The sequence below is a fragment of the Peromyscus californicus genome, unplaced genomic scaffold (genome assembly GCF_007827085.1).
Source record: "Peromyscus californicus insignis strain IS unplaced genomic scaffold, ASM782708v3 Scaffold_7__1_contigs__length_154581171, whole genome shotgun sequence".
NCBI lineage: Eukaryota > Metazoa > Chordata > Mammalia > Rodentia > Cricetidae > Peromyscus > Peromyscus californicus.
The window spans coordinates 135,698,622-135,714,072 of NW_026294595.1; the positions used below are offsets into that span (position 1 = coordinate 135,698,622).

At 40.4% G+C, this 15,451-nt stretch overlaps 1 protein-coding gene across 4 annotated transcripts in view; it reads right to left on the reverse strand.

Annotated features, from left to right (window-relative positions):
* Positions 1–15,451, reverse strand: part of Chd6 (chromodomain helicase DNA binding protein 6) — a 194,458-nt gene that overhangs the window by 155,133 nt on the left and 23,874 nt on the right. Inside the window, exon 1 of one of the 4 annotated variants that reach the window (XM_052725061.1) lies at positions 1,902–1,962. The exons of the other annotated variants lie outside the window; for them this stretch is intronic. The gene's annotated coding sequence lies outside the window, so the exon portion shown is untranslated. Of the gene's footprint in view, positions 1–1,901; positions 1,963–15,451 lie in introns of those variants that run through there. 4 annotated transcript variants of the gene reach the window in all.

Genomic DNA, 15,451 nt, shown 5'->3' on the forward strand with positions numbered 1-15,451 from the left:
GGTGGTGCATGACTATGATCTCAGAAAAAGCAGAAGGGGTGCCACAAATTCCAGGACAGTCTGAACTATACAGTAAGACGCCCCCACCCCCCAAAAAAAAGTTCTGGCAGAAGCAAATAAAGTCAGCTTTGGGAGCAAGGTGAGGGAGCAGCTAAACAGAAAACCCCCTGCTCAGTAGAAAGTTTGAAAAACAAAACATTTGTTTCTCCAAATCTAAAAGCAGAAGCTATAGGCAATAGGATAATACTTCGGATGACATTGCCTCTTTAGGTGTTACTAAGCCAACCCACTAAAATCTCCTAATTCTACCCCTACATTATACATAACTCACTTAATTTGCATCCGTATTGGTATAGATTGGTCACTCATTTTAATTTCATAGTATACTCGTAAATAAAATATTATTAGAACTACTGACTTCCAACACCTAAATAATTACTTACTTAGACATAGCAATCAACAAGGTTTCAGACTGACACAAAACACTATCTTTGGGGACAACTGGTCTGAAAAACAATAGAATTCATGCCAAGAGAGCCATAAAGAAAATACCAGTTACATTCTTGGCAAACTCTCAAATCAAAGGGCAGTTTAAAATATAAACTTAACTACAGTACCCTCAGCAGAAGCCCCACATTTCTGGCATCTCCAACACCCTGGGATTCCCCACTGCAATTCAGGCCTCACTTCCACAGCTTCACACATGTCTTGTCAGGGACTCCCCATGGGAATCTGACCCAGCTACACACTGCCTGGCCTCCTAGACTTTCCTTAACAATCTTGGTGCAAGCCTCTAAGACTCAGTAAGTCTTAAATTCTACATGCCTACAAACTGACCACCACATAGATGATACCAAGTCCTGACACCAGCTTGAGTGAAGTTCAGCCACTTTGGACCATGGCCGTAATAGCCTCTGATTGCCTGGACAGCTGAACCTGGGAAAATATTTCCCGAGGTTACCCTCGTGAGAACACTCACTTTTTAAAGTAAAATCTTTCAAATGAATTTGCAGTTTTCCATCCTGGGAGTCTAGATGAGTAAGGACATACCCTATTCCTGAGGGTTTCAAAGCACCCTTCCTGCAGTCCCAGGACAGAGTGTGTGGCTTCTCTTTAAAGCCACTAATCTCTTTAGCAACTACTATAGTCAGCAACTTTAAAGGTGCTGCTTTTCTGGCCAACTAGGCATTTTCACATCTTTCTGCATCAGTTTTCTTCCAATTGTCACTGTAAGCCTGGCTAAAAGCAGTCAATAATAACCACAACAATACCGTGCTATTCTGAAATTTCTACTACCACATTAATCCTTGAATCATCCTCACTCAACATATTTCAGGGCAGGGGCAAAAAAAAAAAATGACTAGAACTTAGCAAGAATGAACTCTAGTCCAATTCCCACCAGAATCTTTATGAGCTAGGCCTTCACTGTCCACAGTTCTATCAGAATTCTGATTTTCTGAACTCCCACCAGAATCTCCCGTTAAGCTCTACTGATAGCATTCTAGAGCTTTTCTAGTTTGTATTTCCAAACTTTTTAAAATTCCTCTCAAAAAAACAAACAAAACAAAACAAACAAACAAACAAAAACCAGTTCTGCAGGCTAAAGAACCGTATGGTCAGGTCTAGTCACAGTGACCATTCCACTTTCTGGTACCACTCTCCTTATGTCAATCACTTTGCATCCATGTAACCACAACCTGACAGAACAACTTAAGGAATGACTTATTTGGGCTCCTGGCTTCCGTCTCTCTAAGTCTCCTGAGGTTCCCATGCCAGGGAAGGCAGGTAGAGTAGCACCAAGGAGGTGGAAGTTGTGACAGAATCTTTTACAACATAGAACAGGAAGTGGAAAGAGAGGGAGAAACCACGGAAACATTCAAAAGCTTGCCCCATTTACTTACTTTTGATGGCTGTTCTATCACTTCCTAAAAGTTCCACTGCTTCTCCAAGCAGCACCAAGAGCTGAGAACCAAACATTTAAAACATAAGTGTGCTGGGAACATCTGATTCAGACTGTAACAATGATAACTGGGTGGCTCCAAAAAAAAAAAAAAAAGACAGAAACAAAGACCCCTCAGAAGGTGCTATTCAAGAGTTGACAGTAGGGGGTTGGGGAAAAGGCTCTGAGGACTTGCTGTGCAAACGTGAGGATCTGACTTCAGATGCCCAGTCTGTGCCTTGAAAATTACCTCTTAGGCAGTCATAACCAGTGAAGAGTTGGTTTCACTGGATATGTGTAATGAAAACCAAGGAGGTGTATATATGAAGAAAACCTAATTATTTTTTCATAGTTTTCAGTTTTTATAGACACACATAAACATCTTCAGTCTTTTTGAGATGTGGGTCTTGCTATACAGCCTTGGCTGACTCTAAACTTGAGATCTTCCTGCCTCAGCCTCCCAAGTATGAGAATTACAGGTGTGCAATGATGCTGTCCAGATAAATATATGATTTTACTGATCATCTTTTAAAGTCTCATGAGTTTCTTAAGAGCTCACAAAATAAGTAGTCAAATCATGTTAATATTTTGGGGTCATTCTTTCCAATTTGCTGTCTCATATCTTCCTTTATACTCTCTAAAATGCCCAAAGCAACAGTGAACTGACATGAAGAACTCTGCTTCCTCAACTGTGAAATAAGGTTTAAAACTTTCTCAGGTTCCTTTCCTGAAGAGTCCACACTCTTCTAAGCCCTATAATTCTATAGCCTCAATCCTTAAAATGTATATAGAAAAAAACCCTTGTAAACAAATCCTCCATGGACACAGAAACATGTTCCCTATTTAACTAAGTTCTTTCTCTGGGTAAGTAAGAAAGCTTTGATTGGTGGATCAAATGACTCATAGGTAGACAGGTAGGTAGATAAATGGATAGAGAAAGAAAAAATAAATGGAGTGTTTTCTCCAACCAAGATTTACTAAGAAGGGAAGACTGCACGGAATTTGGAGGATGACTCAGGAAATCCACTTGTCAGAAGTAAAAACATCTTCAGCATAACATGTCAAGTACTTAAGGGCATTCTCCATATTGAGGGAAAATTAACTGAAATAATTATTATCAAAATTACAGTTCAAGTAAATTAAGAAATATATTTTAAGCCCACCCCCATGCAGCATAGCTGCAGAATCAATCCCACAAAGCCTTTCTCTTGTTAAGTGTTCCCGTGCACACATGCTGTGTGGAACAGTACACAAGCCCATCTCGTTCACCATCAGACCTGAGGAGGCTTTCTCATCTTTTTCTGTAGTTCATATTCCTATCAATGACTACTGTTCAAATCAACAGATTAATGTGACAGTTCAGATTTTGGGTGATCGAGCAATTTTCTTATCCACAGAGCATAACCTTTTATCAAATCAATGCAAAGCAAGCATAATTCAAACAAACTATAAAGCTTTAAAAGGCAGTAACTAGTCTATAATAGAATACACCCACCCAAATTATTCACTATTCACACCCAAATTAACATTTCATAGCAATAAAGTAAAAACAGAATCACATCTAACAAAAGAGGGGAAAAGGATTACTTAAGTTTGTTAAAATATGAGAACATTACATCAACAACACTACACACAGATAAAAACAAATCAAACAACCACTAAGTCAGGGCCAGCAAGATGTCTCAGTGGGTAGGGGTACTTCCTGTCAAGCCTGTTGACTTAAGGTAGATCCCTGGGACCCACATAAAAAAGAAAACAGACACCCACAGTTGTCCTCACCCCCATACACACATCATGACACACATGCCTGTTGGGGAATATCCGTTTACACTGTGAAGATATGTCACTGTGATTGGTTTAATGAAGAGCTGAATGGCCAATAACTAGGCAGGAGAGAACAGGCGGGACTTCCAGGGAGAGAGAGCTCTGGAAAGAAGAGAGGCAGGGATGGTAGGGACAGCAGCGAGACTCTGAAAAAGTCGGACATATGGTAAAAAGCAGAGGTAACTGAGCCATGGTGACTCAAGAATGTAGATTAATACAGACAGGTTAGCCGGGCGGTGGTGGCGCACGCCTTTAATCCCAGCACTCGGGAGGCAGAACCAGGCAGATCTCTGTGAGTTCGAGGCCAGCCTGGTCTCCAAAGCGAGTTCCAGGAAAGGCGCAAAGCTACACAGAGAAACCCTGTCTCGAAAAACCAAAAAAAAAAAAAAAAAAAAAAAAATACAGACAGGTTAGTTTAAGTTTTAAGAGCTAATTGGGAAAAAGCCTAAGCTAATGCCATCATAATTAATATTAAGTCTCCATGTCGTTATTTGGAAGCTGGCAATCCAAAGATAGTCTGACAAGAAAGCTTACTACACATGCCCCCATATGCATGTGCTATTAAGATACGAGGTATAGACAGTTCAGGATGGTAGCACATTATATAATCCCAGCCCTTGGGAAACCGAGGCAACACTGGCTACATAAGCAGAGTTCCAGGCTGCTGTGGCTACTTACAGGGATTCTGTCTTGAAAAATTAAAACAAAAATAACAAGACACTAGCTGCTGAGCTGGAGAGAGGCTCACTGGTACTTAAGAGTATGTACTATTCTTCCAGAGGGCTCACAGCCACTTGTAACTCCAGATCTGGGCCATCCAAGACCTCTGGCTTCTGTGGGCATCTGCACTCTTGTGCACATACTCCCACATAAACATATATAATTAAAAATAATGAAAAAATAATAGAGATACTATCTGTGGGCCTTCTGCTACAAAGATGTGTCCTAAGATCTACTTCTGCAGTTGTGTGCAGAGCAATTACTTTATGAAGATAAATAGGGTTCATTGGCCGTAGGGTGTGGTGATATTGTGTCTCCCAATATATTGTGCACCTTAATAAACTTATCTGGGGTCAGAGAACAGAACAGCCACTAAATAGACATAGAGGCCAGAAAATGGTGGCACATACACCTTTAATCCTAGCATTCTAGAGGCAGAGATCCATCTGGATCTCTGTGAGTTTAAAGCCACACTGAAAACAGTCAGGCATGGTGACACACATCTTTAATCCCAGGAAGTGATGGCAGGAAGCAGAAAAGTATATAAGGCGTGAGGACCAGGAACTAGAGCCTGGTTAAGCTTTTAGGTTTTTAGCAGCAGTTCAACTGAGATTCATTCTGGATGAGGACTCAGAGGCTTCCAGTCTGAGGAAACAGGATCAGCTGAGGAATTGGCAAGGTGAGGTGGCTGTGGCTTGTTCTGCTTCTCTGATCTTCCAGCATTCACCCCAATAACTGGCACCGGGTTTGTTTTTATTAATAAGACCATTTAAGATTCATGCTACAGTAGGGTACAGACTCAAGCCATCTGCCAGGGTTCTCATGGCCTTTCCACATTTGAATTTTAAAAATAATGAATAACTATAAAAATAACCCTACCTCCAAATCATTCTGTATATCAGTAATGCAGGAAAAAGTAACACTGTATAATACCAGCATACTCAAGCAAAACCCACAATGTGGGGAGAAGCAGCCAGTCTCCACAACAAATAAAGTGCATTAACATCTAAATGGGGGAGGCTATCATCAATTTAAAAACAAAACAAAAATACTAAAGAGATGTGCCAATCAATCAAAAGCTTTCTGTGAACTTTATTTTGACTCAAAGAATTAGCTGTAAAAAGTCATATTTAAAAAAATAATAATAAAGAAAAAGATTCCGTTTTAGGTATTAAGAGATTAGGGTTAATTTTGTAGGGTATGACAGTACAGTTTTCTAAAAAGTCTATACCTGATAGATGTGCACACTAAACAATTAATAGGTGAAATGACAGGTTGATGGACCCTATCATTTGAGAAGGGACAGATAAAAATAAATGGCAAGATTCATTGTACTATTCTACTTCTGTGCTGTTTAACTTTTTCTTAAAAACATTCTTAAGGACTAAAGAAAGGACAAGAACCTAAAACCCTAAATTTGGTCACCATCCAACAGGCATGTAAAACTGTGGAGAGCCTCAGTATATAAATCAACAGGAGGCTGATGCTAATGGTCTCCATCAACTACAGGAAAGGATCTGGGCAAGCTTCTTTGTCAACAGAGAATTCATTCCAGCATGTGCCAGGAGAAGAATGCAGACACTGAGTTTGAAGTGGAAGCCAGAAGTATTAACAACTTCCAAACTTTCCCAATCTCTATCTACCCAGAGAAATCATTCAAGGAAACTGAAATAAGACAAGACAGTTTTAAACACATCATATGTAAGTTTATTTCCAGGTCTTTAGGAGTTATCTCTGTGCTGTTCAAGATTCTCCAATATTCATATAAATAAGTATAATTGTATAAGTTGAAGGAATCACCTCTTGTACAGTAAAAATATCACTATGGTTTAAAAAAAAAAAGCAAACTTAAACTAATTACTACTGCTCCATGTTCATTACTCTCCACTTAGCAGAGGCTATTCAGTATGACCTCATCCTGGGTGTTGGTGGAGCTGGAGCATTAATTGACTGTATTACAAACTTGCAAGTTAAATATATCACCTATTTTTCATTCAAAACTTCACATAATAGTAGTCTGCTGCACTTACATAATATTAGAGGGCACTACTCAAATGCTTTAACCACTAATAAAATACAGATTAGTTCAATAATTCAGGTACCAAAGAATCTCTCATCAGGCAAGGAAAATAATGAATCCAAAATACTTCACCTTGCAAGACTTCTGTCTGCCAAGTACTTAGAATATCTTTTATCAATTTATCCTCCCCTATTTATGGCTCTTCTCTGCTGTTTGTACCTGAACACAATTTGGTTAGTGATGGAGATTGTACCTGAACACAATTTGGTTAGTGATGGAGATAAAAAGAGAACCTATAAAATCAAACAACACATGATGCTTAAAGAAAAGAATGACTATAGATAGCATTAACATGTAATGGAAAATAAACTATACACCAACACGTTTGATTGTAGGGAAAGTCATCTGGGGATCAATTTCTCTTGGATATCTGTTTTGTTGTTGTTTGAGATCTTAGTCTTTTGGGAACAGGACAGATTATTCTACCCCGGAAAACAGAAAGGAACATTACCACCAGCAAGGTAGAATTAATTAGCTCAGTTCCCTCTCTGCCTTTAATATTCCAAGCAAAGGTGTTACTTCCTTAATTAATACTGAAGTAGCTATATTTACCCACACTAAGATTTAAATGGTGTTCGGTTATTAAAAGCCCTCTACTTAAAGAACTTGGCTTCTAAGAATCTGAGGTTGGATTTGCCTTGCTAACATTCACTGTTAACAGTTAAGATGCCAGAAGGCAGCAAACTTCACTGTACATAATAATCTCACAAAATAGGAACTATTAGAAGCTCAATGAGAACCAAAGAATGGAAGGACTGGAAGATCAAGCACACCCCAACCCCCCATCAAAGATAGCTAGGCAGGGTGGCACATATTTCTAATTTCAGCACTAAGGTGTCAGAAGCAGAAGGATCAGGAGTTCAAGGCTATCAGCTACATGGAGACTCTGGCTCAACACACACACACACACACACACACACACACACACACACACACACACACACACACCCCCCAAACAAATAGCTGTGATGGTTAATTTTGGTTGTGAAGTTGACTATATCTGGAATCAACTGAGATCCAAGTAGCTAGGCATACTTGTGAGGGATTTTCTTGATTAGATCATATGTGGCAGAAAGACTCACCCGAAATCTGGGGTACACCTTTAAATGGGAGCACACATAAAAAATCATGGAAGAAGGAAGCTTTTACTTTGTGTCTGCTTGATCCCACTCTTGGTGGCAAGTTCATCTATCCTGCTGCTGAAGCATTCCTTCGCTGGTGTTATATCCAGGACTTTAGCACCAGATTGGGACTGCTGAGACGTCCACAGTTGGTACAACTACAAGGTCCTTGGCCTTTCTGTCAGGAGACAGCCACTGGACTACCTGGACCACATCCTATAAACCATTCTAATAAACTGATTCATTTCTGTTCCTTTAAAGAACCCTGACTAATTCAGTACCTAAGCTAGGATATAAATACAGGTAGTATGGCTCAAAGTCCATACTGTAACATGAGCATGTGCTTTCCATAACAGAATAATGTTATTATCATCACCACTAGAAGTTTTAAGAAGAAAATTGAAAAAAGTAAAACCTTTAGTAACTTACTGTATATACTAGCAAGGAAGACTCCATAAATGTTTTTAAAGTACCACTTACTACTGTACCCAAAACATACCTAAATACTTAAATAATTCTAATCATAGCCTTAAAATTGTTATAAGCAAATTTTAAGCTGTCCAGGTTCGTCTATAAACTGTCACAATAAGCTGACCTGTTTTTTTCCCAATTCTTTGTTTTGGGGACAAATACAGAACGTTAAGGATGAATCAGGTTTTCTTTTTTCTAGAGGTCTCTTCTCTCAGACTTCCCTATGAAAGAGGCAGGGACTTCTTGCTAAAAGGCTGGGATTTTTGAAGAAGGAAACAACAATGGAATGCAGCCCTGAAAATTAAAAGCATGTAAAAGTAATGCTAAATAAAAGTGCTCAGCCTGGAACCTGACAAGTTTTAACGCCCAGTGTGTAGGGCACATAATGCACTTAATGTAGAAAAGACTGTATTACCAAGCCTTCTCCATATTCATACCCTCTATATTATTGAGGGAACCACTCACAGGCACTCAAGACATCTCTCTTCTTCCAGCACACCTCTTGCTGTATCTAGTTGGACAATCACAGCAGCCAATGCCTAAACATGCTAACAACAAGAACATGACATCATTAGAGAAAGGTACCTGCTAGACAAAATATTCTCTTACATTTGAAACAGAATGTACAGAGAGAACAAAACATTAAGAAGTATGAGTAGGAAGAAGAGATGTTATAAAGCTGATTTAAGCCTGGAGAAGCTATGCAGGGCCTTGTGTGCAGCATGGATAAGTAAGTTAAATATACAGACAAGACCAATAGATAGGATGAGGTAGCCAGTGAGTGAGAAAAGGACGGTGGAGCCAAAGCTCAGGAATCTTTGCAAATGTCAAAATCCATCTAAGAAAATCTGCTTACTAAAGCTCTTGGATCTGTCCTGAACCCCACAGGATGATGGTATTAATCATCTATAATCAGCTGTAATAATGCTGGAAAACAGACCACAATATTTCAGTTGCATACAAGAAAAGCTTGATATTCACTTAGGTTCACTCAACTGAGTTAGATTAGTGCAGCTGAAAGCTGTCTGCCATAGTCTGTGTTCCATGGTCTCACAATGAGACCCAGGTTGAAGGGGCTGTAGCTACTGTCTTTTCATGGTAACTTCCAAGTCACGGAAGAACAAACCTATTGGACAAACACACCACACACCTCTGCCTTATCCTATCCACCAACATAGCACTGGGCCACAGTAAATCAAATGCCCAAGCCCAAAATTAAGGGACAGAATTCAATGTAGGAAACAACCCCAAAAGAATGAAGAAGAATGTGATCTACTATTTCACCCCATACCACTTTTCAAAGCTAGCCAGGTTTAAGCATGTTCCTTGAAATCAAAATAATCAAACTACATTGCAATGATTAAACACCCTGAACTAACTCCTACTTCCTGATATGACACTATCAATGGACCCTCATCTATCTTTCTCCCTCTGAAAATGCAGGATACAAACTATATATACATTATCAATTTAAACAACAACAAAACAAACAAATAACAAAAAACATCTAATTGAAACGGTGTGGGGGTAGTGATAAACCAAGCAAGGATTTCAACCAGAAAGCTGTTCTGAACATTCTGCCAAAGAAGTCAATCCATCCCCTGTGGTGTAATGAGTCACAGGACCCCTAAATCCAAGGCTTTTTGAGAACTCTCAGCACCTTTATGGTAAAAACAAATAAGAAGAAAGTCATGAACACCTTTCCACCCACATACACCCCCCCCAAAAAAAAGAAGATAAAGTCAGTGAGGTGAAGGGTAGAACAAAATGGTTGAAAACAAAGTAGTACAATTCAGAAAGCTAAGATAATTTTCCAGGAAGACAAGGAATGTTTACTGTCTTAAACAGAGAGACTTTTGAGAAAGACGTTTTGTTTCTTCAAAGAAAAACTATTCTGAATACATTTTGAAGTATGATCTATAAACAACGAGCTTACTCCCTTCTAAAATAATTAGCAAAGACTCACTAGTGTCTGCTAAAGGAATCTTATTCCTCAATAAACTGCAAAGCAAGTTAATTGACAACAACACAAATGTGCACATTAACACACACAGAAATTAGACCTACCTTGGACTGTTTGTTTAAAGACTTTAAAATACATCTAAACCCAGAATTGCCCAGGCAAAAAAATCGAACTCAGATTTAAAATTAGGCCACAATTAAGAGAACACAAAGGCAATAATAGAACAGCTTTAGCATAGGAAGGATGCAGTACTAGAACATCCACATGCCACCATTTCCCAAGAGTACCCAATGTGAGCCAACATATCACAAAAACTCTCACAGGTTCTCTTCATCTAGAAGCTGTAAAATTCTAATTCCAGGAAGTTTTCTACCAGCACCACTAGTATAAACACATGAGAACAACTGTACAGGAAAACGAAGATTGCTTGTGATTGGACACCTAAAGCATCTTACCTGCTACTGGGGAACTCCATGAGTTACAAACAACTGCAACTTCTCCAAATTTACCTCATCTATGCGATTCCCTTTATCTCCAACAACTTAAGAAGTAACTACATAAAAAACACTTTGCATACTCTTTTCTTTCTCTTCTTTTACTAAAAAAGAACTGCCTCAGAGGTGGCAGAAACCCAGAAACCCCCTCACTCCTAAACCTCTCTTTGTAGCAACTAAAATCAAAATACCTTACAATCCTACAGAAAATGTATTCTTGCCCAAGGAGTATGCAGGCTGAGATGATCTACTTTAAAAGCTGTGTACTCAACTGTTTTGATAAAGAGAATGCTATTAATTGTGTAACACTGCCCAAAGAAAGGGGCTTCAGTGGTAAAAGAAAGGGATTCGGTGTGCTGGCTCAAACAGACCATTAGTTAAGTTAGGAAATTACCTCACTTACAGTACCCACCCAGCCTGATTCAGCCTTCATGGTTTTTTTTCTTCTCAGGGTATTGAGGGTTTGTGAGTATAGTCCTGAGTCACTAGGAATTTAACCACAAACTCAGGAGATGATGCTTAAGAGTGGGACCAACAGCCGGCCATGGTGGCTCATGCCTTTAATCCCCGAACTCGGGAGGCAGAGGCAGGAGGATCTCTACAAAGCAAGTTCCAGGACAGCCAGAACTCTGTTACACAGAAAAACCCTGACTTGAAAAAAAAAAAAAAAAAAAAGTGGGACCAGCACCACAGGGGTACACAGACTGCTACCTTCACAACACAGCTACCTTCCTGCCTCTCCATTAACCTCCAACAGTCCAACTCTCCTCATGGCAGGTTCTGAAAGACAGATGGTATAGGGCTGATACATTATCTTCCCCCAAATGCCTAGGTAAAAATACTAGGCCTCAGGACTTCAGTGTGACTGCATAATAATGACAGAGTCATTGATAAAGAGTGGATTATGTTAAAATGGGTCAGCAGGCCCGTCCTAATCCAGTCTAACTGGTGTTCTTATACAAAAGAGGAGGGACAGACCCTGAGAAGACAAGCAAGAAACAGCTCACTCAAGCCAAGGAGAGACTTTCTAAGAAAACAACCCTGCCAACAGACACCTTGATCTCAGACTTCAGAAACATCAGAGCTGTGAACCACCCAGTCTGTGGTAGTTTGTTATGGCAACCCTGGCAAAGTGATGCAATGGAGAACATATTTTGCTACAAAATCCATGAATGAGAGAAGAAATGCTACACATAAACCCAATCTTAGGGATTTTTAATGCCTTATGGAACATCAAGGCATGTCAGTTAGTGGAGGGGACAATGTCCTCTACAGCAGAACGGCCAGAACTTTGTCCTCTGCCCCGTGACCACCATCTTCACTTCTAGTCTTTCCTTTTCCACTATGATATTTCAGGGCATATTTGAAGCTGCCTATGGCTCCAATATGGGTGAAAGACAAAGTTAAATAATGATGCTTTCTTCAAAATATCTTCCTAATGTGACATTTCTGGCATTCTTACAATTCCAGTCACTTACTACAGGTCTCTGAAGACACCCTGCTGCTCCACACATCCTACTTGGGCATAAGTGATCATCCTCGGGTAGCCTGGAAAACTCCTCATGACTCTGTGACAAGAGAAACTTCTACTCCAGAAAGTCTTCAGAAAACCACTTTTATGCCTAAAAGTTGATCAACATTTCATTACTGTAATTGTTTGTGGAAGGGCATGTCTCCTTGGTTAACACCTGCATATGGTATTAAATGGGTACTGAATACATGAAACTATCAGTAACTCCATGCCAACCCTCACCAGCATGAATGAATGTTACTACTTTGGTTCTCTTCCTAGCCGTGTGACTGGTGAGTAATCAGTGTGCCCCATACCTCACAGACAAACCTCTGAGTAATAGAAGCAGGGTATGTAACAGAGAGAACTGATCTTTGGTGAAAGTCGTTAGAAATGTACTAGGGGGAGTAGGGTGAGAATCTTTTTTAGGGGAGGGGCACAAGAGATCCTTATAAGGCACTGGTATGTTCTCTGCTGATCCCAGGGTAGTAGTTAAACAGTGTATGTATACACACACACACACACACACTCACTCTCTCTCTCTCTCTCATGCATGCACACACACCCACTCACACATATGCATACATGCACACTCTCACACACACACATGCATGCATATACACTCTCATGCATGCACATGCACACACATGCACGCACACATACTACAGCTGAAATCTTTTCCTTTGCTTCAGCTACACCTGTGGTGATATATTGTGTACCCTAATAAAATTTGTCTGATGATCAGAGAACAGAACACACCACTAGATTAAACATAGAGCCAGGCAGTGGTGGCACACACCTTTAATCCTAGCACTCGGGAGACAGAGATCCGTCTGGATCTCTGTGAATTCAAAGCCACCCTGGACTACATGAGATTGACTCAGTCTAGGAGAGAAACAGAGCCAGGCAGTGGTGGCACACACCTTTAATCCCAGTACTTGGGAATCATACGCCTTTAATCCCAGCAGGAAAAGTACATAAGACATGAGGAGACAAGAATGAAAGGCTTTTTCAGCTGGAGCCTTTCGGGTGAGGACTCAGAGGATTTCAGTCAGAGGATTCGTGGAATTGGTGAGATGAGATGTGGCAGTTGCTTATTTGTCTCTCTGATCTCTCAGCATTTACCCCAATATTCTGGCTCGAGTTTTTATTAAAAGACCATTTACCAATTCGTGTTACATACATCAATCTCAAAGTGTACGTGTAAGTATTCTTTACAGGAATGCATGTTATGCTATGAAATACAATTTCTGCTGCATTGTCTTCACCTAGCTTGTTCCCCACCCAAGGAATCGGTACTCAACAAACATCTGTGATTGACTATTTAAATGCTAGATGTGGTTCCAGTGAGGTAATGGCACTTGCCCTGTGGCCTGAGGACCTGAGTTCCATCTTCAGGACCCACACAGTAGGTCAAAACTTACTTCCACAAGTTGTTTTCTAAGCTCCTCATATATGCTGTAGCACACATGCATATGCGCACATGTGCACACATACACACACACACACACACACACACACACACACACACACACACACACACAAACACTTAATTTTTCAAAGCCAGTTATGGAGTTATGGAGGTGTACTTTGAAGACAACACAGTGAGTTCAAAGCCAGCATGGGTTACATAGTCTCATGTAAGAAAAGAAAACTCTAGTCCAGTGATATAATCAAAGACAGGCTAGATCTAAACTCCAGGGAATATCACAACCCACCACTCAAGTAAGAAACTTGCTTCACAAAGTTATATTGTGTCATAAGGTTCTACATGGGCAGCATTTCCTTCTCCAAACTATTTAGAAACATAATACCTAGGTATTTTAGCTCTAGTACTGAGACATGGGGGCGGTATGGAACTTTAACAAATGTAAGCACTAACCATGCCAAGTATGGAGGCACACACCTATAATCCCAGCGAGTGGAAAGTAAGACAGTGAATTACAGGCCTGCCTGGTGACCTTGGAAAAAGGCTGTCTCAAAACACACAGCAGACATAGCCTCTGAAGCAGCGGCTCTCTCACCTCAACAAGGTGCTCGGAACAACGTGGTCCCACAGAGTGTGCAGGCACAGGTCTCAACGTGCAGTGAGACTGAAGGCAGAGAAATAAGCAGACTTACAGTTGTACAGAGCACAACTTTTACTGGAGACTTACTGACAGAATTGTTGTCCTAGGTGGCATCAAGATATCAGGTGGATACCCAGTTTGTGCCAAAAAGAAGGTTTGGAACAGAAGTGATTCCATTTTGGCTAGAATATACCTCAATCATCTTAAGGGAATACTGAAAAGGGCATCCATGGAGTCAGCAGCCAGCTGCAAATTTTATCTATGAATGGTACTCTGAAAAAATGCGAGAAAAACCAGTGAGGGTTACTCAGGGGCATCTGTGTCAGTCAAGGCTCAAGATGGCTGCCAAAAGTAAACTATGAAACCTCCTGGTGCCTAAGTTCCTTCACTGAGAAAATGGAGGTAATAACTGAGCCTATAATCTCAGTGAGATTAATCAAGGACTAAATAAGATAGTATGTAATTAATGCTGGTATCCCCCAAACACTTGAAAGTGTTTGCTCTTTATTTCATAGCTCTGGATGGGACACGAATGCCTTGGTTTTATCTGGTTCTATGCCTGCCTTTCTGGTACAGGGACCAGACCTAGCCCCTGGCCTTTCTACTTCTGGCCTCCTTGCTATACATGTGAGTCCTCCTGGCATGCTCTAGGGAGGGTGTTTTCAATAAAACACTTCTCTGGACCCACTTTTCTTCCATTCTCTTATGTGAAAACATTATTTTCCCTGTATCAGTTCCTTACCGGCCTCTCTCTTGTCAACAGACCAATGACAACAAAATCAACCTACTACACAAGTCTGTGATGGCAAATCTTGATTGTCAGCTTGACAGGTGATTGGTGCAGCACACTCTGGGTGTCTGTGAGGAGTCTCTTGGGAAGAGGAGACTCCACGAGGGCTCTGCTATACCAACTGGATTAATTCCTTGGTGTATCTGTAAAATGATATTACTAACAGGTGGTGGAAGGTGGGAGGCAGTGAAAAGGAAGCAAGTCACTAGGGGTGTGTCCCTGCACATCCCAACCTCTCAAACTGTGAGCTAAAATAAATCCCTCCGCTTTTGTTTCTCTCGCGTATTTGTCATAGCAACAAAACACTAACTCAAACATCTGAGAGGGCCAGGAGGTCCCTCTCAAATATTTTTATAGATAGCACTAGCTAAATAATGACAAGTTAAATATTTTAAGCTTCAATATCAAATGTGAGATTAAACTTTCCTCTCTCAATCATCTCCTCCCTTTGCTGACATTCCCCAACCCAC